General features: G+C 46.8%; 1 long non-coding RNA gene across 15 annotated transcripts in view; it reads right to left on the reverse strand.

Annotated features, from left to right (window-relative positions):
- Positions 1–19866: 19866 nt before the first annotated feature.
- The window catches only part of LOC123086619 (uncharacterized), a 19369-nt gene continuing 15976 nt past the window's right edge, over positions 19867–23259 (reverse strand). For 12 of the 15 annotated variants that reach the window (XR_006441004.1, XR_006441008.1, XR_006441000.1 and 9 more), the window contains 2 exons: positions 20608–21354; positions 19867–20093 (listed from right to left, as the gene is read on the reverse strand). This is a non-coding gene — a long non-coding RNA (uncharacterized lncRNA). Of the gene's footprint in view, positions 20100–20607; positions 21355–23259 lie in introns of all 15 variants that reach the window. The other 3 variants (XR_006441002.1, XR_006440999.1, XR_006441005.1) reach the window with 3 other exon arrangements.

Here is a 23259-nt window from a genome sequence, read left to right on the forward strand (position 1 = left end):
TACATATCCCTACTCTTATAAAAAACAGAGTTGGTGATGATGGTGTTCCTGCCATCCTAGAATATAGGCCATCCGATTTATAACCGACGGATAGGAAGGAAACTGTGGCAATTTTGCAAAAAGATACCCACACCCCTCTCTGCATTTGCAAATAAGGCATTCCCTCATTCATCCTTTTCTCCCACAAGATAAACTACTCATACAAAAGCATGTTGATGTTCGGTGCAACGCATGGGAATCTTGCTAGTAGGGAGAAGGAGTTTATGTGACACATATCTGGCTATATTAAGGCATAGGTAGATAGCATTTGTGCGAGGCATACTTAAAGCATCACGAATATAAACAATTTTCATGGACTTAAAGCATCCATACTTTGTTATCATACATGGATCCCATCTCAGTTTTCATGGCCTTAAGCCATTTCATAGAATCTGGGCTCATCATCGCTTCCTCATAGTTTGTAGGTTCATCATGGTCAAGTAACATGACCTCCAGAACAGGATTACCGTACCACTCTGGTGCGGATCTTACTCTGGTTGACCTACGATGTTCAGTAGTAACTTGATGTGAAGTTTCATGATCATCATCATTAACTTCCTCACTGATTGGTGTAGGCATCACTGGAACTGATTTCGGTGATGAGCTACTTTCCAATTCGAGAGAGGGTACAATTACCTCATCAGGTTCTACTTTCCTCCCACTCACTTCTTTCGAGAGAAACTCCTTCTCTAGAAAGGATCCACTTTTAGCAACAAAGATCTTGCCTTCGGATATGTGATAGAAGGTGTACCCAACACCTTTGGGTATTCTATGAAGACACATTTCTCCGATTTGGGTTCGAGCTTATCAGGTTGAAACTTTTTCACATAAGCATCGCAGCCCCAAACTTTAAGAAACGACAACTTAGGTTTCTAGCCAAACCACAGTTCATATGGTGTCGTCTCAACGGATTTAGATGGTGCCCTATTTAATGTGAATGCAGCTGTCTCTAATGCATAACCCCAAAACGATAGTGGTAAATCGGTAAGAGACATCATAAATCGCACCATATCTAATAAAGTACGGTTATGATGTTCGGACACACCATTACGCTGTGGTGTTCCAGCTAGCGTGAGTTGCGAAACTATTCCACATTGTTTCAAATGAAGACCAAACTCGTAACTCAAATATTCGTCTCTGTGATCAGATCGTAGAAACTTTATTTTCTTGTTACGGTGATTTTCCACTTCACTCTAAAATTTCTTTGAACTTTTCAAATGTTTCAGACTTTATGTTTCATCAAGTAGATATACCCATATCTGCTCAAATCATCTATGAAGATCAGAAAATAATGATACCCGCCGCGAGCCTCTACACTCATCGAACCGTATACATCAGTATGTATTATTTCTAATAAGTCAGTTGCTTGCTCCATTGTTTTGGAGGACGGAGTCTTAGTCATCTTGCCCATGAGGCATGATTCGCAAGCATCAAGTGATTCCAAAAATCCATCAGCATGGAGTTTCTTCATACGCTTTACACCAATATGACCTAAACGGCAGTGCCACAAATATGTTGCACTATCATTATCAACTTTGCATCTTTTGGCATCAATATTATGAATATGTGTATCACTACGACCGAGATTCAATAAACCATTTATTTTGAGTGTATGACCATTTTATTCATGTAAATAAAACAACAATTATTCTTTGACTTAAATGAATAACTGTATTGCAATAAACATGATCCAATCATATTCATGTTCAACTCAAACAACAAATAACAATTATTTTAGGTTCAACACTAATTCGGAAGGTAAAGGGAGTGTGCGATGGTGATATTATCATCCTTGGAATCATTTCCAACACACATCGTCACCTCGCCCTTAACTAGTCTCTGTTTATTTTGCAACTCTTGTTTTGAGTTACTACTCTTAGCAACTGAACCAGTATCAAATACCAAGGGGTTGCTATAAACACTAGTAAAATACACATCAATAACATATATATCAAATATACCTTTGTTCACTTTGCCATCCTTCTTATCCACCAAGTATTTGGGCTAGTTCCGCTTCAAGTGACCATTCCCTTTGGAGTAGAAACACTCAATTTCAGGCTTAGGTCTAGCTTTGTGTTTCGTCATGGGAGTGGCAACTTGCTTGCCATTCTTTCTTGAAGTCCCCTTTATTTTCCTTTGCCCTTTTCTTGAAACTAGTGGTCTTGTAAACCATCAACACTTGATGCTCTTTCTTGATTTCTACCTTCACTGATTTTATCATGGCGAAGAGCTCGGGAATCATTTTCGTCATCCCTTGCATATTATAGTTCATCACGAAGTTTCAGTAACTTGGTGATAGTGACTAGAGAACTCTATCAATCACTATCTTATCTAGAAGATTAACTCCCACTTGATTCAAGTGATTGTAGTACTCAGACATTCTGAGAACATGCTCACTGGGTGAGCTATTCTCCTCCATCTTGTAGGCAAAGTACTTGTCAGAGGTCTCATACCTCTCGACTCAGGCATGAGTCTGAAATACTAATTTAAGCTCTTGGAACATCTTATATGCTCTGTGGTGTTCAAAACGTTTTTGAAGTCCCGGTTCTAAGCCGTAAAGCATGGCGCACTAAAGTATCAAGTAGTCATCATACCGAGCTTGCCAAACATTCATAATGTCTGCATCTGCTCCTGCAATAGGTCTGTCACCTAGCGGTGCATCTAGGACATAATTCTTCTGTGCAGCAATGAGGATAATCCTCAGATCACGGAGCTAGTCCGCATTATTGCTACTAACATCTTTCAACATAGTTTTATCTAGGAAGACATCATAAATAAAACGGGGAAGCTATACATGAGCAATTGATCTACAACATAGATATGCAAATACTATCAAGACTAAGTTCATGATAAATTTAAGTTCAATTAATCATATTACTTCAGAACTCCCACTTAGATAGACATCCCTCTAATCATCTAAGTGATCATGTGATCCATATCAACTAAACCATGTCCGGTCATCACATGAGATGGAGTAGTTTTCAATGGTGAACATCACTATGTTGATCATATCTACTATATGATTCATGCTCGACCTTTCGGTCTCAGTGTTCCGAGGCCATATCTGCATATAGTAGGCTCACCAAGTTTAACCCGAGTATTATGCGTGTGCAAAACTGGCTTGCACCCGTTGTATGTAAACGTAGAGCTTATCACACCCGATCATCACGTGGTGTCTCGGCACGACGAACTGTCGCAACGGTGCATACTCAGGGAGAACACTTATACCTTGAAATTTTAGTAAGGGATCATCTCATAATGCTACCGTCGTACTAAGCAAAATAAGATGCATAAAAGATAAACATCACAAGCAATCAAAATATGTGACATGATATGGCCATCATCATCTTGTGCCTTTGATCTCCATCTCCAAAGTACCTTCATGATCTCCATCATCACCGACATGACACCATGATCTCCATCATCTTGATCCTTATCAACGTGCCATCACATGGTCATCTCATCAACTATTGCTTTTGCAACTATTGCTATCACATAGCGATAAAGTAAAGCAATTATATGGCGCTTGCATCTTATGCAATAAAGAGACAACCATAAGGCTCCTTCCAGTTACCGATAACTTCAACAAAACATGACCATCTTATACAACAATTTATATCTCATCATGTCTTGACCATATCACATCACAACATGCCCTACAAAAACAAGTTAGACGTCCTCTACTTTGTTGTTGCAAGTTTTACGTGGCTGCTACGGGCTGAGCAAGAACCATTCTTACCTACGGCATAAAAACGACTACGTGCTATAGTGATTGCTTTTTGATCTCCAGAAAGAACCATGTTCATTGAATCCGATTCAACTAAAGTTGGAGAAACTAACACCCACTAGCCACCTTTGTGTGAAGCATGTCGGTAGAACCAGTCTCGCGTAAGCGTACGCGTAATGTCGGTCTGAGCCGCTTCATCCAACAATACTGCTGAATCAAGAATCAACTAGTGACGGCAAGCAATATGTATATACCCACGCCCACAACTCCTTTATGTTCTACTCATGCATATAACATCTACGCATAGACCTGGCTCGCATGCCACTGTTGGGGAACGCAATATTTCAAAAAAAATCCTACTATCATAGAAGATCTATCTAGGTATGCATAGCAACGAGAGGGGAGAGTGTGTCTATGTACCCTCGTAGACCGAAAGCAGAAGCGTTGAATAAGGCGGTTGATGTAGTCGAACATCTTCGCGATCCAACCGATCAAGTACCGAACGCACGGCACCTCCGCGATCTGCACACGTTCAGCTCGGTGACGTCCCTCGAACTCTAGATCCAGCTGAGGCTGAGGGAGAGTTTCGTCAGCACGATGGCGTGTTGACGGTGATGATGAAGTTACCAACGCAGGGCTTCGCCTAAGCACTACGACAATATGACCGAGGTGGAAATCTGTGAAGGGGGGCACCGCACACGGCTAAGAACTCAACTTGTGTGTCTACGGGGTGCCCCCTGGCCACGTATATAAAGGAGGGGAGGGAAGAGGTGGCCGGCCCTAAGGGGGGCGCGCCAGGTGTGGGGAATCCTACTAGGACTCCCCAGTCCAAGTAGGATTCCGCTCCTCTTTCCTATTCGGATTAGGAGACAAGGAAAGAGAGGGAGAGGGAGAAGGAAAGGGGGGTCGCGCCCCCACCCCTTGTCCAATTCGGTTTGGGCAGGGGGGAGGCGTGCGCCACCTCTTGGCCCTTCTCCCCTCTCTCCACTAAAGCCCAATAAGGCCCATTACTTCTCCCGATGAATTCCCGTAACTCCCCGGTACTCCGAAAAATACCCGAATCACTCAGAACCTTTCTGATGTCCGAATATAGCCTTCCAATATATCGGTCTTTACGTCTCGACCATTTAGAGACTCGTCCGAGACTTCAAACAACCTTCGGTACATCAAATCACATAACTCATAATACCAATCATCATCGAACGTTAAGCGTGCGGACCCTATGGGTTCGAGAACTATGTAGACATGACCGAGACTCATCTCCGGTCAATAACCAATAGCAGAACCTGGATGCTCATATTGGTTCCTACATATTCTATGAAGATCTTTATCGGTCAAACCGCATGAGGGAGTCCTGGATTAGGGGTTCTCCGGACAGCCGGACTATATCCTTTGGCCGGAATGTTAGACTATGAAGATACAAGATTGAAGACTTCGTCTTGTGTCCGGATGGGACTCTACTTGGCGTGGAAGGCAAGCTAGGCAATACGGATATGTATTTCTCCTCCTTTGTAACCGACCTTGTGTAACCCTAGCCCTTTCCGGTTTCTATATAAACCGGAGGGTTTTAGTCCGTAGGACAACATACAATCATACCATAGGCTAGCTTCTAGGGTTTAGCCTCTCCGATCTCGTGGTAGATCAACTCTTGTAATACTCATATCATCAATAATAAATCAAGCAGGACGTAGGGTTTTACCTCCATCAAGAGGGCCCGAACCTGGGTAAAACATCGTGTTCCCTGCCTCCTGTTACCATCCGCCTTAGATGCACAGTTCGGGACCCCCTACCCGAGATTCGCCGGTTTTGACACCGACATTGGTGCTTTCATTGAGAGTTCCTCTGTGTCGTCGCCGTTAGGCTTGATGGCTCCTACGGTCATCGTTAGTGATGTAGTCCAGGGTGAGACTTTTCTCCCCGGACAGATTTTTGTATTCGGCGGCCTTGCACTGCGGGCCAATTCGCTTGGCCATCTGGAGCAGATTGAAAGCTACGCCCCTGGCCATCAAACCAGGTTTGGAAGCTTAAACTACACGGCCGATATCCATGGAGACTTGATCTTCGACGGATTCGAGCCTCTACCTTGCGCGTCACGCAGTCACGATGAGTACGATTTAGCTCTACCATCAGACAGTGTTGAGGAGATCGCACCGGCAGCCGCTCCGACCCTCAATTTGGAGCCAGTTGCGCCGTCCATGGACGGGTGGATGGACCCCGCCATGGAGGCCTTACCCTCAGCGGCTATCGAGCTGAACATCGACCTTACCCTGCACAAGAGCCGTGTTGTCAGACTGCCGGATCCTTCTCCGGCCACGGACTCCGAACAGCCTGCGCCCGTCCCTAGCGAATCCAATTGGGCGCAGGGCACTAGATGTGGATGACCCTCAGCGGATATTTTTCAGCATCCGCCCTTTGGCGACATAGTGAACTCATTAAGGTCTCTCTCCTTGTCAGGAGGATCCTAGCCGAACTATGTCCGGCGGGATAGGGATGTGGATGACGAAGAAATTCGCTGCCCACCCACCACCCACTTAGTAGCCACTGTCGATGACTTAACCGACATGCTCGACTTCGACTCCGAAGACATCGACGGTATGGACGACGATACGGGAGACGAAGAGGAACCACTGCCCAAAGGGCACTAGACAGCCACCTCATCATACGATATATACATGGTGGACACACCCAAAGAAGGCAATGGTGACGAGACAACGGAGGATGATCCCTCCAAGAAGCAACCCAAGCGCCAACGTCAGCGGCGCCGCTCTAAGTCCCGCCAAAGCAAAAGTGGTGATACTAGCACAGGAGATAATAGAACTCCGGACAATGCCGAAGATGGCAACAATCCCCCCCAGCACAATTTAGGGCAGGAGGAGGGGGAAGCCAGCCCTCCTGAGAGAGCGGCAGATGAAAAGGAGGAGGATGATAATTACATGCCTCCCTATACAGACGAGGCAAGCCTCGACGATGACGAATTCGTCGTGCCAGAGGATCCCGTCGAACAAGAGCGCTTCAAGCACCGGCTTATAGCCACGGCAAATAGCCTTAAGAAAAAGAAACAGCAACTTCAAGCTGATCAAGATCAGCTAGTTGACAGATGGACTGAAGTCCTCGCGGCCGAGGAATATAAACTCGAACGCCCCTCCAAGAGTTACCCAAAATGCATGTTGCTACCCCGACTGGAGGAAGAAGCGTATGACGCGGCTGATCGGCCACCTCATGGCCGCGATAGAGAGGCATTCCAGCCAAAAGCTCAGCCTGCACCCCGATGCCATTCAAATAAAAAGGCATGGGGAAATACACCAGACCTGCGAGACGTATTGGAGGACAAAGCAAAACACGCAAGATTGATCTACGGATCACGAGGGCGCGCCACTATGAGAGACGATAAACGGCACGCCAGATACAGTAAAAGTAAATCCGGCCGGGCCGAACACAGCGGGCAAGACTCATTGGAGACGCGTCGCGATATAGCCCAGTACAGAGGTGCCGCACACCCCTTATGCTTCACAGATGAAGTAATGGATCATCAAATCCCAGAGGGTTTCAAACCCGTAAACATAGAATCATACGACGACACGACGAGATCCTGCGGTATGGATCGAGGATTTCCTCCTGCACATCCACATGGCCCGCGGTGATGACCTACACGCAATCAAATACCTCCCACTCAAACTTAAAGGACCAGCTTGGCATTGGCTCAACAACTTGCCAGCAGAGTCCATTGGCTGTTGGGAAGATCTGGAAGCCGCATTCCTCGACAACTTTTAGGGCACTTATGTGCGACCACCAGACGCTGATGACCTGAGCCATATAATTCAGCAGCCAGAGGAATCGGCCAGGCAATTCTGGACACGGTTCCTAGCAAAGAAAAATCAAATCGTCGACTATCCGGATGCAGAGGCCCTAGCAGCTTTTAAACACAACATCCACGGCGAGTGGCTAGCCCAGCACCTTGGTCAGGAAAAGTCGAAATCTATGGAAGCCCTCATGACACTCATGACCCGCTTTTGTGCGGGAGAAGATAGCTGGCTGGCTCGCAGTAATAACATATCAAAGAACCATGGTACTTTGGATACCAAGGACGGCAATAGCACGTCACGTCGCAACAAACATAAGCGCCGCATTAACAGCGACAATACCGAGGATACGGCAGTCAATGCCGGATTCAAAGGCTCTAAACCCGGTCAGTGGAAAAAGCCATTCAAAAGAAGCACTCCGGGCCTGTCCAGTTTGGACCGTATACTCGATCGCTCGTGTCAAATACACGGCACCCCCGACAAGCCAGCCAACCACACCAACAAGGATTGTTGGGTGTTCAAGCAGGACGGCAAGTTAATTGCCGAAAACAAAGATAAGGGGCCACATAGCGATGACGAGGAGGAGTCCCGGCAGCCGAATACCGAAGGATAGAAGAGGTTACCCCCACAAGTGCGGACGGTGAACATGATATACGCAACCCACATCCCTAAGAGGGAGCGGAAGCGTGCGCTCAGCGACGTATATGCGTTGGAGCCAGTCGCCCCAAAGTTCAACCCATGGTCCTCCTGTCCGATCACCTTCGATCGTAGGGACCACCCCACTAGTATCCGTCATGGAGGATTTGCCGCACTGGTCCTAGACCCAATCATTGATGGATTTCACCTCACTCGAGTCCTTATGGATGGCGGCAGCAGCCTGAACCTGCTTTATTAGGACATAGTGCGCAAAATGGGTATAGACCCCTCAAGGATCAAACCCATAAAAACGACCTTTAAAGGCGTCATACCAGGTGTAGAGGCCCATTGCACAGGCTCAGTCACACTGGAAGTGGTCTTCGGATCCCCGGATAACTTCCGGAGCAAAGAATTAATCTTCGATATAGTCCCGTTCTCTTAGTGGTTATCATGCACTGCTCGGGCGAACCGCATTTGCGAGATTCAATGCGGTACCGCATTATGCATACCTCAAGCTCAAGATGCCAGGACCTCGGGGGGTCATTACAGTTAATGGAAACACAGAGCGCTCTCTCCAAACGGAGGAGCACACTGCGGCCCTCACAGCGGAAGCGCAAAGCAGCCTCTTAAGGAAATCCACTAGTTCGGCGTTTAAGGACCTGGACACCTTCAAGCGCGCCTGGAGTAATCGGCAACATGACCGCCTGGCACGTTCCGAGCTGGCATAGCAATGCGGCCCCCACCCCGGTCCCAGCCAAATGGCAAAATCCGTGCCACGCATACATAATTACGCATTAAAAATACCATGGGCACAGGCGGGGAGGGGGCACAACGGTGGCACGCCCCAACTCACGGCTTAAACCACACTAGGGGCTTCCCGCTTTGTTATTTTTCTCTTTCAGGACTTCAATCTTTGGAAACTCTGTCCGGCAGCGTGATTGCCGAACACATGATGCAGCATCCAAGGAGGCAGAAAGCTACGTCACACCACGGAACTCCCAGGTGGATTACGATAACGAGTGAAATATTTGCTTTACTACCATTCCTCGGCTTGCCCTTGGAAGGGACATGTCAAATAGTCCTACTTTTTGCTTATTGCACTGCATGTGTCATTCTGCTTTAACGCACCTTTTTGAATAAACAATGCATAGCATTAAGACTATTATTGCATTCTTCTTTTCTTTATATACATATGTTCATTCATGACATCCAGCACCCGTACACTCTGGTACGGCCAATACGCTAGGGGCTTAAGCATACCCCATAATACGGCGTGAGAAGTCCGAACACTTTCATAAGTGCGACACCCCGAATATATAGCATTATATGCATCAGCTGCGAATCATGTCTTTGGTCAATAGTTGGGTTTGCCCGACTCCCATGTTTTGGTACCTTACGTTCCGCTATATCGGCTAAGGTAGCACTGGGAGAACTACTGCAATTGTGCCCCGGTTCAGCTGGGCTAAGCACCTCAGTAGAGAAAGCTAAAACTGACTGTCATGATAAGGCGAGAGATTGGTCGCTGTTCGAGAGGTTTTCGAGTCCCTAAAGACTTATGCCGCTTAGAGCGAGGAGTCGACCCTGTCCAGCTTAAGGCGTGTATCGCGCCCCGAATTCGGCCTTCCGAATACTAGGGGCTTCGCCGAAATTTAAAATTATAGAATTCTATGGCTAAGTGAGAGTGATAACGCATTATAGTCTGATTACCTTGTTCGTTGTGCTGAGCACCTCCCTCGAAGGACCCAACAATGGGAACAAGAGTGCTCATGTTTATCCCGAACACCCCAGCACTCGTGGCATGGGGGCAAAAGTTGATGACTAGCCATCTCTCAGATTTGATAAACAGCCGAACAGAAGGTAATATTTTAAATTCAAACAAGCGTTGCATAGCGCATATGAACAAGTTTTCATGAATACAGGACTACACGAGCGGGTTTACTCAGATATTGTATCTTTGGTACACTCGTCTGCTACGAGATAGGCACCCTTCAGGACAACATCATAGTACATCTCGGGGTGACGATGCTCCTTGCCCTCCGGCGGCCCTTCCTTGATCAGCTTCACGGCGTCTAGCTTGGCCCATTGCACCTTCACACGGGCGAAAGCCCAGCGTGCACCTTCGATGCAGACGGACCGCTTGACGACTTCCAACCGTGGGCAGGCATCCACAAGCCGCCTCACCAGGCCGAAGTAGCTGTTCGAAAGGGCGTCGCCAGGCCATAGCCGGACTATAAAGCCCTTCATGGCCTGTTCGGTCGCCTTGTGTAGCTCGACCAACTGCTTTAGCTGGTCGCTCATAGGCACCGGGTGTTCGGTCCCTGTATATTGGGCCCAGAACAACTTCTCCGTTGAGCTTCCCTCCTTGGCCTGGTAAAACGTTGCGGCATCCGACACGCTGCGGGGCAAATCTGCGAATGCTCCTGGAGAGCTCCGGATTCGGGTAAGTAACAAGTAATTTACTTTCACATGCTTGCTTTGCATATAGAATGCCTTACCCGCCGCTATCTTCTTCATCGCATCAATCTCCTGGAGGGCCTTTTGGGCTTCGGTCTTGGCATTCTTTGCGCTCTCAAGGGCCGCGGCAAGCTCGGACTCTCGCGTCTTCAAGTCAAACTCCAACGCCTCGTCCTTTGTCACGATAACGTGGAGCTCTTGCTGCACCTCGCCCACCCGAGCCTCCTGCCTTTCCCGCTCAGTGCGCTCCTTGGCCGCTTTGTTTTCGGCCTCGGATAGCGCTTGCTTCAGGGTCGCCACCTCGGTCGTGGCCCCTGGCAAATTTACGATAATCCCATCATTTCGCAATCGCTTTCCTTTTATATAGATCCATAGACTAGGTACTACTTACCTTTGTTCTTCTCGAGCTGCCTCTTGGCAAGGCCGAGCTCTTCCTTGGACCCTTTAAGGTCCTGCTTCAGTGCGGCGACCTCCGCAGTTAGTGCGGCAGAGGCCAGCAGCAAAGCCTGCATACGCATATAGACATACTTATATTGATCCTCTGTTCGGCTTTTCTTTGTGAACACCGAACAGAGCATCAGGGGCTACTATCTATGCGGTAATATTTCTCCTATATTTCAAAAACTTACCTCAAAGCCTGTTAGAAGGTTGGCACAGGCTTCAGTCAGTCCACTCTTGGCGGACTGAACCTTCTGGACCACCGCACTCATAATAGTGTGGTGCTCTTCGTCAATGGAAGCGCTGCGAAGCGCTCCCAGCAGATTGTCCGGTGCCTCTGGATGGGCAGAGGTCACCGGCATAGGCGTCTTGCCCCTCTTGGAAGGAGGCTGCCTGCCCGAGTCCGGAACCACTGGAGGTTCCGGCGCAGTGTTCGGCTGAGGGCCGAACCCGGAGCCCTCGGGGGCTTTGCTCCCCCTGCTCCCAGAGCCCGGAAGGTCGCTTTGAGGCGCCTCCGGGACTGTCTCCCCTCGACCCAGTGCCTCTTGAGACAACACCTCGGTGTTGTCTGTAGGGCAAGGGGAGGTGGCGGTCGGAAGTGGATCGCTATCCATATCCGACGAGCCCAGGGAGCCGCCCGACGAGGATACGTCGATACGGGTTCGGGGCGGTCTGCACAATCATAATTCGGCGTTAGAAGAAGCAGTGTGACAAAGGAATGCTATGAGTTACTCTAGTATCCGAATACTTACGACTTCGCCAGGGGCTTGGCCGTGAGCAGCCACTCGTCTTCGCCTTCGGCGGCGGTGATGGAGTAGTCCGGAAGGAGAGTCCTTCCCTTCTTGGACCCTTTGGCCCCCCAGTAGGGGCGGCCTTCCTTTTATTGTCTCCCCCGACTGGAGGGGGAACATCTTCATCTTCCTCCTCGTCTTCGGGGGAGGAGTGCGTCGCGGAGTTATCGGACGATGAGTCCGATAACACCTGGCGCCGGGAGCTCTTTCGGGTTCCCTTGTCCTTCTTGGTCTTCTTCGGCACCTTGTAAGGAGCTGGAGTCAGCATCTCCGTCAGGAGAGCGTCCGTAGTGTCTTCGGAGAGAGGAGCCGGACAGTTAATCTGCCCCGACGTCTCCACCCAGTCCTGTCAAAGGCATGGAGATCAGCCCCCTTACAAGGTTAAGCTAGGGGAAATAAATAACCTACCGGATGTATAAAACTCACCGAATGCGCTTGACGCTTCGCGCTTAGCCCGCGGTCCTCGGTGAAAGAGGGAGGGACCTTGGCGCCCTTGAACAGCACCTTCCAGACGTCCTTGTGCGTCGTGTTGAAGAGCTCGCTTAGAGTCTGGTGCTGGGCCGGGTCAAACTCCCACAAGTTGAAGTCCCGTTGTTGGCACGGGAGGATCCGGCGGATGAGCATGACCTGGACTATGTTGACAAGCTTGAGCTTCTTGCTTGCCATACTCCGGATACATTTCTGGAGTCCATCCAGCTCCACCGATGAACCCCACGACAAGCCCTTCTCTTTCCAGGAAGTGAGCCGTGTAGGGAATCCGGATCGAAACTCGGGGGCCGCTGCCCATTTGGTGTCGCGCGGCTCGGTGATGTAGAACCAGGCCGATTGCCACCCCTTTATGGTCTCCACGAAGGAGCCCTCAAGCCATGTGACATTGGGCATCTTGCCCACCATGGCTCCGCCACATTCTGCTTGTTAGCCTCCCACCACCTTCGGCTTGATGTTAAAGGTCTTCAGCCACAGGCTAAAAGTGGGGCCGGACGCGGAGGAAAGCCTCATAGACGACGATGAACGTCGAAACGTTGAGGATGAAGTTCGGGGCCAGATCATGAAAGTCAAGGCCCATAGTAGAACATGAGACCACGGATGAATGGATGAAGGGGAAACCCCCGTCCACAGAGGAAGTGGTGGAGGAAAACTACCCTCTCATGAGGTTCCGGGGTAGGAACGATCTGCCCCGCAGCGGGCAGCCGATGCGCGATATTCACGGCTAAGTATCCGGCGCCGCACAGCTTTTTGATGTGCCCCTCCATAACGGAAGAAGCCATCCATTTGCCCCCCGCTCCAGACATGTTTGGAGAAGGTTGGGGGGAAGGATGTGGACTTGGGCGTTGGAGCTCGAGTGCACAAGAACGGATAGGCAAGCAGGAAGAAGGCGTGGGTAGAAAAAGGTTAAACCTTATCCCTTTATAAGGGCGGCCGAAGCTATGTGCCCCCATAGCTTGGTAAAACTCGCTTATCCCCCAAGCGCCGTAATCGATGGCGCGGTTGGGTTACCCACGCCCGTATTGATGAGAATCCCGTAATAAGGGGAACACGATCTCTGCTTTGACAAGACGTGTCAAGAAACTGCCTCGCATTGTGTGCGGGGCTAGTTAACGGAAACGGTTTGAATAATCACCGGGCCATGGAGTAATGTCGTATTGCCAAAACAAGTCAGCAAATTAGATTTGTGGAAATATTATTCTCTCTACGGTGGTATGTGGAACTTATTTTGCAGGGTCAGACACTATCCTTGTATTCAAATTCTTCCGTGTATTCGGAGGAGGAACCCGCCTTGCAATGCTGAAGACAACACTGCGCGCCGGACTCATCGTCATTGAAGCCTGGTTCAGGGGCTACTGAGGGAGTCCTGGATTAGGGGGTCTCCAGACAGCCGTACTATATCCTTTGGCCAGACTGTTAGACTATGAAGATACAAGATTGAAGACTTCGTCTCGTGTCCGGATGGGACTCTACTTGGCGTGGGAGGCAAGCTGGGCAATACGGATATGTATATCTCCTCCTTTGTAACCGACCTTGTGTAACCCTAGCCCTTTCTGGTGTCTATATAAACCGGAGGATTTTAGTTCGTAGGACAACATACAATCATACCATAGGCTAGCTTCTAGGGTTTAGCCTCTCCGATCTCGTGGTAGATCAACTCTTGTAATACTCATATCATCAAGAATAAATCAAGCAGGACGTAGGGTTTTACCTCCATCAAGAAGGCCCGAACCTGGGTAAAACATCGTGTTCCCTGCCTCCTATTACCATCCGCCTTAGACGCGCAGTTCGGGACCCCCTACCCGAGATCCGCCGGTTTTGACACCGACACCGCATAACAACATATGTTGTTCCCTTTGTCATCGGTATGTTACTTGCCCGAGATTCGACCGTCGGTATCTCAATACCTAGTTCAATCTCGTTACCGGCAAGTCTCTTTACTCGTTCTGTAATACTTCATCTCGCAACTAACTCATTTCTCATTTCTTGCAAGGCTTATAGTGATGAGCCTTACCGAGAGGGCCCATAGATACCTCTCCGATACACGGAGTGAAAAATCCTAATCTCGATCTATGCCAACCCAACAAACACCATCGGAGACACCTATAGAGTATCTTTATAATCACCCAGTTACGTTGTGACGTTTGATAGCACACTAAGTGTTCCTTCGGTATTCGGGAGTTGTATAATCTCATAGTCATAGGAACATGTATAAGTCATGAAGAAAGCAATAGCAATAAACTAAACGATCATTATGCTAAGCTAACGGATGGGTCTTGTCCATCACATCATTCTCTAATGATGTGATCTCGTTCATCAAATGACAACACATGTCCATGGCTAGGAAACTTAACCATCTTTGATTAACGAGCTAGTCAAGTAGAGGCATACTGGGAACACTCTGTTTGTTTATGTATTCACACATGTACTAAGTTTCCGGTTAATACAATTTTAACATGAATAATAAACATTCATCATTCTCCTGTGAACAGAACACCCGCGTCACCTGGCCCTGGGCGACTCGGGCGGAACACGGTTGCTAGCGCCGCCGCCGCTCCTTTCTACACGCCTCGTCGCGCCGCTGCCGGAGGACGCCGCTGGCAAAGTTCACATGGCCGACGGCGGTGGCGGGGCGCCTTCTCGCCACGGCCTCCGATCTGTAGGGCGGCAGCTTCGGGCGGCACGTTGGCGCGCGCCGGGACTCGGCTGGGTCGCGGCGACCAGCGACTATTCTCGACGTCCTCCTGTGGGGCGTGGTGACGGCTACCAGCGGCATGGCGGCGAGGGACCAGTGCAGCGCGACGGCCAGATCCATGCGCTTTGCGGTGGCAGTGCTCCTGCTAAGCATTGGACTTTGGCCATAGGGGCGCCTCAGTGGATTTTGGCCGTGGTTTTGTGGCCAGGTTCGCTGTGGTGCCGTGGTTCTTGCCTGGTGGACAGATTTGTCTTTCGTGCTTTAGATCCGGTCATGTCTGCTTTTGGTCTATAGGCCTAGATAGGGCTCTCTTTGGCCAGATGGCACTCACCGGTGATGTGCTCCACCGACGGTGTTGGTCCATGATGATCACTTCGGTCAGGGGCGGCCTTGTTGCGGATTGCGATGGCCACCGAAAGATCTTCGCGGGGATTACTCTCTTCAGATCGGGTGGTTTCGTTCGGCGACGAGATGCAAACGATGGACAACGACTTGACGCAAAGGATATGGTTGTACAGTGGCGAGCAGCTGCTAGGATCGTGGAAAAGCGGTGACGACAACATATGATTGACTTCGATGGTGATGCTTTCGAGTACCCGGTCTCGAGTTTCGAGGTGAAAACCTATGTCTGACACGAGTGGTCATACATGGCAATGGTGATGTTTTTGCGTCATTCCCTTGTTGAAGGCATTGCTCGTATATGCATAGACTGATTCTTCAGGATGAAAACTTAGAGTCCGACCTTTGGTGGTTGGATCCGGCGACGGCGACGCTCGAGCATCGCTCCCTTCATGAAGGCGTTGCTGTTGAAGAACTCTGTTGTCCTTATGGTGTCATGAGATGGTTGGTGCGGATATGGTCATTGTTGTAGTTTGTCGATCGCGGATTTGTTCCCTTCGGGGTTTTCTCTCGCTTAGGCATAGCTTTGGTCTTATATGACTTTGCTATTTGCTAGCCGGTTTTTGTGTGCGTTGGTGTTGGCTGTGTGCATATTAGTTATGCAGAGGCCGGGTGTGTTCTCATCGTGTTTGTATCAACTTGATGCTTCATTTTGAGTCCATAAAATCCACCCTTTGTCGAAAAAGTGATGTAAGAAAATATAAATAACAACTTTTTTATTGTCTGTAGGGCATATTTCCTTCAAATGCCTCTAGACATTTCTGCGTGAAATCTCTATATTCGAGACTTATTGTTGGCTCCCCTGCGGCCAAGTTCAAGCACATTTGGCGTGCTAAGATTCCTCTTAGAATAAAAAAAATTATGTGGAAAACTATTCACGAAAAACTCCCAGCCGCTGACCAATTCATAAGCGCAATGGTCCTAGGTCTAAATGGTGTGCTATTTGTGGTTCGCGTGAAGATTCTAATTATATTTCTTTGGATGTTATCTGGCCAAGCTCTTCTGGAGCTGCATCCAGTCGTGGGTGGGCGTAAATTGGTCTCCCACCTCATTGAGTGATCTTCAACCTAGTGCCGATCAGTTGGTTGGGAAGAGTAGGCATTTATTTTGGCTTGGTTTAGCAGCGATGTGTTGGGTCCTTTGGCCTACTAGGAGAAAACTTACTATTGATCATATTTTCCCTAAGGCTGGGTGTAATGGAGAGTATCATATATTAGTATTATGCATATGATACTAGTATATGATACTACCTCCTCAATGCGTAGTATCATATATTAATATTATGTAGTACTTTATTTATTGTCATGCATGACATAAAGCAGCATATCATTTATTATGATACGGTATCATGATATGATACTTCACTATCTCTTTTTTTATTTAATGCTATGACACCTCATCAAATTGTTTAGGTGGCATGCATGATACTAGCTATGATACTATTATTACGACCAGCCTAATCGTCCGCATGATTTTTTGTTTAAATTGATATCCTTTTGGTAGTAGTGGAAATTATTGACTAAGGAGATGAATCGTGATGCTACGAAGCACTTGACCTCGCATGTGCAGTCTTCGGCTTATGCTTTGATTCAGCAAGATCAAGCTGCCTCCTCGTGATGTCTTAGAGTTTCTCGCTGCCGTAGCTAGTCTTTCCTTGTGTCTATTGGTAGGAGGTTGTTGGCCCAGTGCCAGTTATGTCTGTGAATAATGCCAAATCAAAGAAGAAATCCAAAAGTTTATGAATTTGAAAAAAGTTCATGAATACAAAATAGGTTCACGAATTCGAGAAAGAAGTCTGCGCCTTAGCAAAAGTTCATCAATTTAAAAAAGTTCATCAATTCAAAAAATTACATCAGTTTGAAAAAAATCACAAAATATGAAAATGTTCAAGAAAATTTCATTGATGTGAAAAAAGTTCACAATATTTGAATTTTTTTCTATGAATTTTAAAAATGTTCACGCATTCGAAAGAATCCGCGAATTTGGAAAAAAGGTCATGATCTAAAATATCATGAATTTAACGAAAACTTCATGGATTTGAAAAAATGACAAAAAATATTGTAAAACTGAAAGAAGAAGAGAAAAAAAAGTGAAAAGGAAAAAATATAGAACAGGAAAGAAACCAAAAAAAGGAAGAAAACCAGCATTTAGAAGTTTCCCAAATCATAATACGGCATGTAAAACCTACACACGCACTATGTATGCGGTGTGAATGAGAAGACGAAAAAGAAATGGGCCGGCCCATTCCCTGTTAGTTGGGGCTGTTAGCACACCTCAAGAAAATTTGGATACCATTGGTTGACCCGTTGTGTGCATTTTATTTTCTTTTATACTTTGCTATTTCTTTCTCCCACCGAGAAATGGGACCCACACATATGCGTTGTCTAACATATCTATCCCCACCTTTTCTCATGCCACATAGAAAATCCCCCCGTTTGGATATGGCCTGGAGGTTAAAAATGATCGGGATTTTATAGTACATGTACACACTTCTTGGATTCATCTCCGATGAGCTTGACGGTGCGGAAAATCGTCAGATCCCTCGGTAGGGTACCTATAGCTAGCATAGCTGGGAGTCATAGATCGGAGGTCGCACGGGGAATTTCTCCAATTTCGGGTCTCCATGATGGAGTAATACCCTAGATCCTGATTGCATTTGTTATTGATGGTGGGTCTACCTCGAGCAAGGGATTAAAGAGAGATGTACAAGTCTATCGAGAATTGTTTCTGTGAGAGTAGATAGGAATGAGAGCTATCTTGACTCCCCTTATATACACATTGAAGGCCAGGTTTTTACAAGGAGAGATGTGATCTATCCCTTCCTTCGGGCTCCCTCCTGTCGGTGGACGCATACTGGGCCTTGTGGGCCTATCAACAGGCCTGTTGTTGGACCCTTCTAGCGAGCAACCCCCGATGTATGACACCATCAGAGCTCTAAATAAATTAGGTACATACTATATGGGTTCATCTTCAATGAGCTCTACATAGCTTAGATTTCACTGCACACACACGCAATGATCATCACACTTCTTAGCCAGAAGCCACACAACCGACTACACACTGCAACATCCCTGTGACCCTTTGGCAGGGGCGTAGCCAGACAAAATTGGTTTTGGGTTCGGGCCTACCCCTATCAGACCCTGGCCTTTATGAACTTAAGTACTACTCCCTTCGTTTCTTTTCTACTCGGCGTATTAGGTTTCTCTAAAGTCAATCTTTTCAAAGTTTGACCAAACATACACAAATACTATTGTCTATTGACACTCACAGTATAAAATCTATTCATTAGATCCATTATGAAATATATTTTTATATCATATTTATTTGATATTGTAGATAGTAATATTTTTTATATAATTTTGTTGGCTTTTAACAAATCTAATGCGCGAAGTAAAAAAGAAACAGAGAGAGTATATGGTCTAACCGGGAACACATCTGATGCTTCAGGGCATTTGGTGCTACTGATGCACCCGATCTCTATAGCTACCATTTGAAGCATTGAAAGAACACAAAAAATATATGTGTGGATGTAAGTATAATATATATGCACTATGGAAAAAACTTCCAGGTCCAAACTGAAAACAAATACTACTTACTCCCTCCGTCCGTGAATAAGTGTACAGTTAGCTTTTGCCTGAAGTCAAAGTTTTAAAACTTTGACCAACTTTCTAGAAAAAAGTAAAAACTTTTATGGCACTAAATTAGTATCACTAGATCCGTTTTGAAATGTACTTTCATAATATTCCAATTTGATGTCATATATGTTACTACTATTTTCTATAAAGTTGATCAAAATTTTAAAATTTTGACTAAGACCAAAAGCTAGATGTACACTTATTCGTGGACGGAGGGAGTATGTCCCTTCGTATAAGTAATTGAACTAAAAAACGACTTATATTAAAGGAAAGAGGGGGTATATAGAAATGAAAAGAAGAAACAATAGTGTGAATAGTAGCTACCGTGAATTCGGCCCGTTTTGCTATCGTTAGTGAGATTTGTCATTATCGTTTCTCATGTTATGTTTTGGCTCTGGATCTGAAAAAATCATAGTGATGTGTTCCTGTTAGTATTATGACATAAAAGGAGATTTAGACTTATTCGACAATTGTAAAATGGCTAAATCAAAATGGGTGCACCAGTAGCACCAAATGGCCCGGTGCAGCAGATATTTCCCCTGGTCAAATCAAGCGATAAAAAACTATGCATTCATTTATTGTTAATCACCAAGAGAGGATTACTGGGTTCAACTGCTATGTCAGATCAGCCCCTGCCATTTGGTGCTACCGTTCCAGTGTTCATGTGTCCGTGGGGTCGCACTGCCATTTCCACCAAGCTAGAGGAAAACTTCGTCGCTGTCGAATAAAAAGGATAAAAGAAGACGATCTCGTCTACTCCCTGGCCTTTTCAATAATCACTAGTTAGCGTGTACGTGCAACGCACGTCTTCACAAATCACAGTACATGTCGAAGAAATGCATAAAAATGGATGTGTCTAAAACTAAAATGCGTATAGATACATCCATTACTCCGACAAGTATTTCCGGACAAGTTTGACCTCGATGGCCACCGCGTCGATAAGCATGTAGAGTGCTGGCTCCGATGTCGAGCTCGTGAAGGCTCAAACTGACCCTGCAGCTTGCACCGAAGAAAGATGGAAATAAGTTCGATCCTTGTAATAGCTTACAGATACCTGGGGTAAATACTTTAAAGTATTCTTGTTCAAAAAGTGGAATCATTCTCAAATATAGGTGGACAAAGTACACAAGAAGCTTCATATCTCACTGGACAATTATGTGACCATGACGGCAAAATGTTCATAGGATTTCTCAGGTTTGGCATCCATCCAAGAATATTTAGAGTTCCAGTCAGGTCAGAGCTACACTTAACGCACTGGGCTAGCTAAAGCTCAGAAACATGGCATCTTTGATGGTTCAACAGGTCAAAAGGTAAAGATTTGAAATTAAGATTCAAGATCAAATTATTATTTTCATTTGTCACATACTTTTGTGGTAATTTCAGCATAAGAGGTGTGATGTACTGTTTGACCCCATTTTTCAGTAACCATCACTAAAGTTCCAAAATGAGAGACATTTGAGAACTGCTTCTTTTCTTAGCAGAAAGTCTCAAGTTACGTGTGACCTACCTAGTCCAGTAGATGTTGAAGGCCTGCTTGTAGATCACCGGCAGGTTGGCGTCATGGAGAAAGTTAAGGCCCTTGGGCTGACGGCGATCTTCATCCTTATCATCCGCAGGAGGGAGCCATTTATACGTGAAGGAAATAGGATGTTTCAGGTCAGTTTCCTCATCCACATTGACCAAGAGTTGTACTAACTTACAAGTACCAAGAAGCTGGTCGGACAAGTAAATTTTCAATCCAAAATATCCAGTATCCCTTTTTAGTAAATATCGAATATTTACATTCATCTGATTTTAAAAAGAGAAAGTGTAGTCCCTTTGGAAGGGAGAGAGAGCTCAGCTATCCTCTTGACTTGTGACTTATGGAAAAGAAAGTTCAGGGGACAAGAACAGTTCATCATCAATGGACCAGATGGCACTCGTACGTGCTCAGAATTCTGAATTACTCTTACAAATCCATAGTAAGTGTCATGGTTTTAGTTCAAATTTTAATTAAAACCACGACACTTATTTTGTATTGGAGGGAGTAACATTTTTCTTTATCTTGCTGGTCTCAGGAACCACCAAACATACTAATACTTGGAATGATCAATTGACAGAAAGCAGTGAAGAACTCACTTTTGAAGAGGTGCGTCTCAAGGCTCCCAACGCTCATGAATTTGTACACCAACATCCGGTGTTCATGCTCGTAGCACTACCCAACCAATTTCACCAGGTTCTTCTGCCTTAGTTGCCCAAGAAAGAAAACTTCAGCCTACAACAACAGAACCATATAAGCTAGTCATTCATCAGCCAGGCATCAAAATTGATCTACCAATGATCTGATCATGCTGGCACGTGCATTGCACTCTATTTCGCACTCACCAATATAATGAATATGTACAGAGCATTATAATCAATATAATGAATGCCATAAATCCCTGAATTCCATCTGTTAAACAAGCAATTTATGTGCCATCCATCGAGTTTTGCACATCGGGAAAGACATCTAACTATGTATAGATTTAAGTGAATAGAAAAACATGTTGGGGAACGTAGCAGAAATTCAAAAAATTTCTTACGTAACACCAAGATCTATCTATGGAGAGACCAGCAACGAGTAGAAAGGGAGGAGAGTTTGCATCTACATACCCTTGTAGATCGCTAAGCGGAAGCGTTCAAGTGAACGGGGTTGATGGAGTCGTACTCGTCGTGATTCAGATCACCGATGATCAAGTGCCGAACGGACGGCACCTCCGCGTTCAACACACGTACAGCCCGGTGACGTCTCCCATGCCTTGATCCAGCAAGGATAGAGGGAGAGGTTGAGGAAGACTCCATCCAACAGCAGCACAACGGCGTGGTGGTGATGGAGGAGCGTGGCAATCCCGCAGGGCTTCGCCAAGCACCATGGGAGAAGAGGAGGAGGAGAGACAGGGCTGCACCAACGAGAGGAGAAGTTCTCATGTGTTATGGGCAGCCCCAGGCCTCTATTTATATAGGGGAGAAGGGGGCTGCGCCCCCTTTAGGGTTTCCCACCCCAAGGGGTGCGGCCAGCCCTAGATGGCAAAGGGGGCGGCGGCCAGGAGGGGGAGAGAGGGGAGGCGCCCACTAGGTGGGCCTTAAGGCCCATCTGGACTAGGGTTTGCCCCCTCCCACTCTCCCTTGCGCCTTGGCCCCTTGTGGGGGGCGCACCAGCCCACCTAGGGGCTGGTCCCCTCCCACACATGGCCCACGCAACCTTCTGGGGCAGGTGGCCCCACTTGGTGGACCCCCGGGACCCTCCCGGTGGTCCCGGTACAATACCGATATCGCCCGAAACTTTTCCGGTGACCAAAACAGGACTTCCCATATATAAATCTTTACCTTCGGACCATTCCGGAACTCCTCGTGACGTCCGGGATCTCATCCGAGACTCCGAACAACATTCGGTAACCACATACAAGCTTCCTTTATAACCCTCGCGTCATCGAACCTTAAGTGTGTAGACCCTACGGGTTCGGGAGACATGCAGACATGACCGAGACGTTCTCCGGTCAATAACCAACAGCGGGATCTGGATACCCATGATGGCTCCCACATGTTCCACGATGATCTCATCGGATGAACCACGATGTCAAGGACTTAATCAATCCCGTATTCAATTCCCTTTGTCTATCGGTATTTTACTTGCCCGAGATTCGATCGTCGGTATCCAATACCTTGTTCAATCTCATTACCGGCAAGTCACTTTACTCGTTCCATAACACATCATCCCGTGATCAACTCCTTGGTCACATTGCGCATATGATGATGTCCTACCGAGTGGGCCCAGAGATACCTCTCCGTTTACACGGAGTGACAAATCCCAGTCTCGATTCGTGCCAACCCAACAGACACTTTCGGAGATACCTGTAATGCACCTTTATAGCCACCCAGTTACGTTGTGACGTTTGGTACACCCAAAGCATTCCTACGATATCCGGGAGTTGCACAATCTCATGGTCTAAGGAAAAGATACTTGACATTGGCAAAGCTCTAGCAAATGAACTACACGATCTTTTGTGCTAGTCTTAGGATTGGGTCTTGTCCATCACATCATTCTCCTAATGATGTGATCCCGTTATCAACGACATCCAATGTCCATAGCCAGGAAACCATGACTATCTGTTGATCACAACGAGCTAGTCAACTAGAGGCT

This window comes from Triticum aestivum, chromosome 4A, assembly GCF_018294505.1.
Source record: "Triticum aestivum cultivar Chinese Spring chromosome 4A, IWGSC CS RefSeq v2.1, whole genome shotgun sequence".
Taxonomy (NCBI): domain Eukaryota; kingdom Viridiplantae; phylum Streptophyta; class Magnoliopsida; order Poales; family Poaceae; genus Triticum; species Triticum aestivum.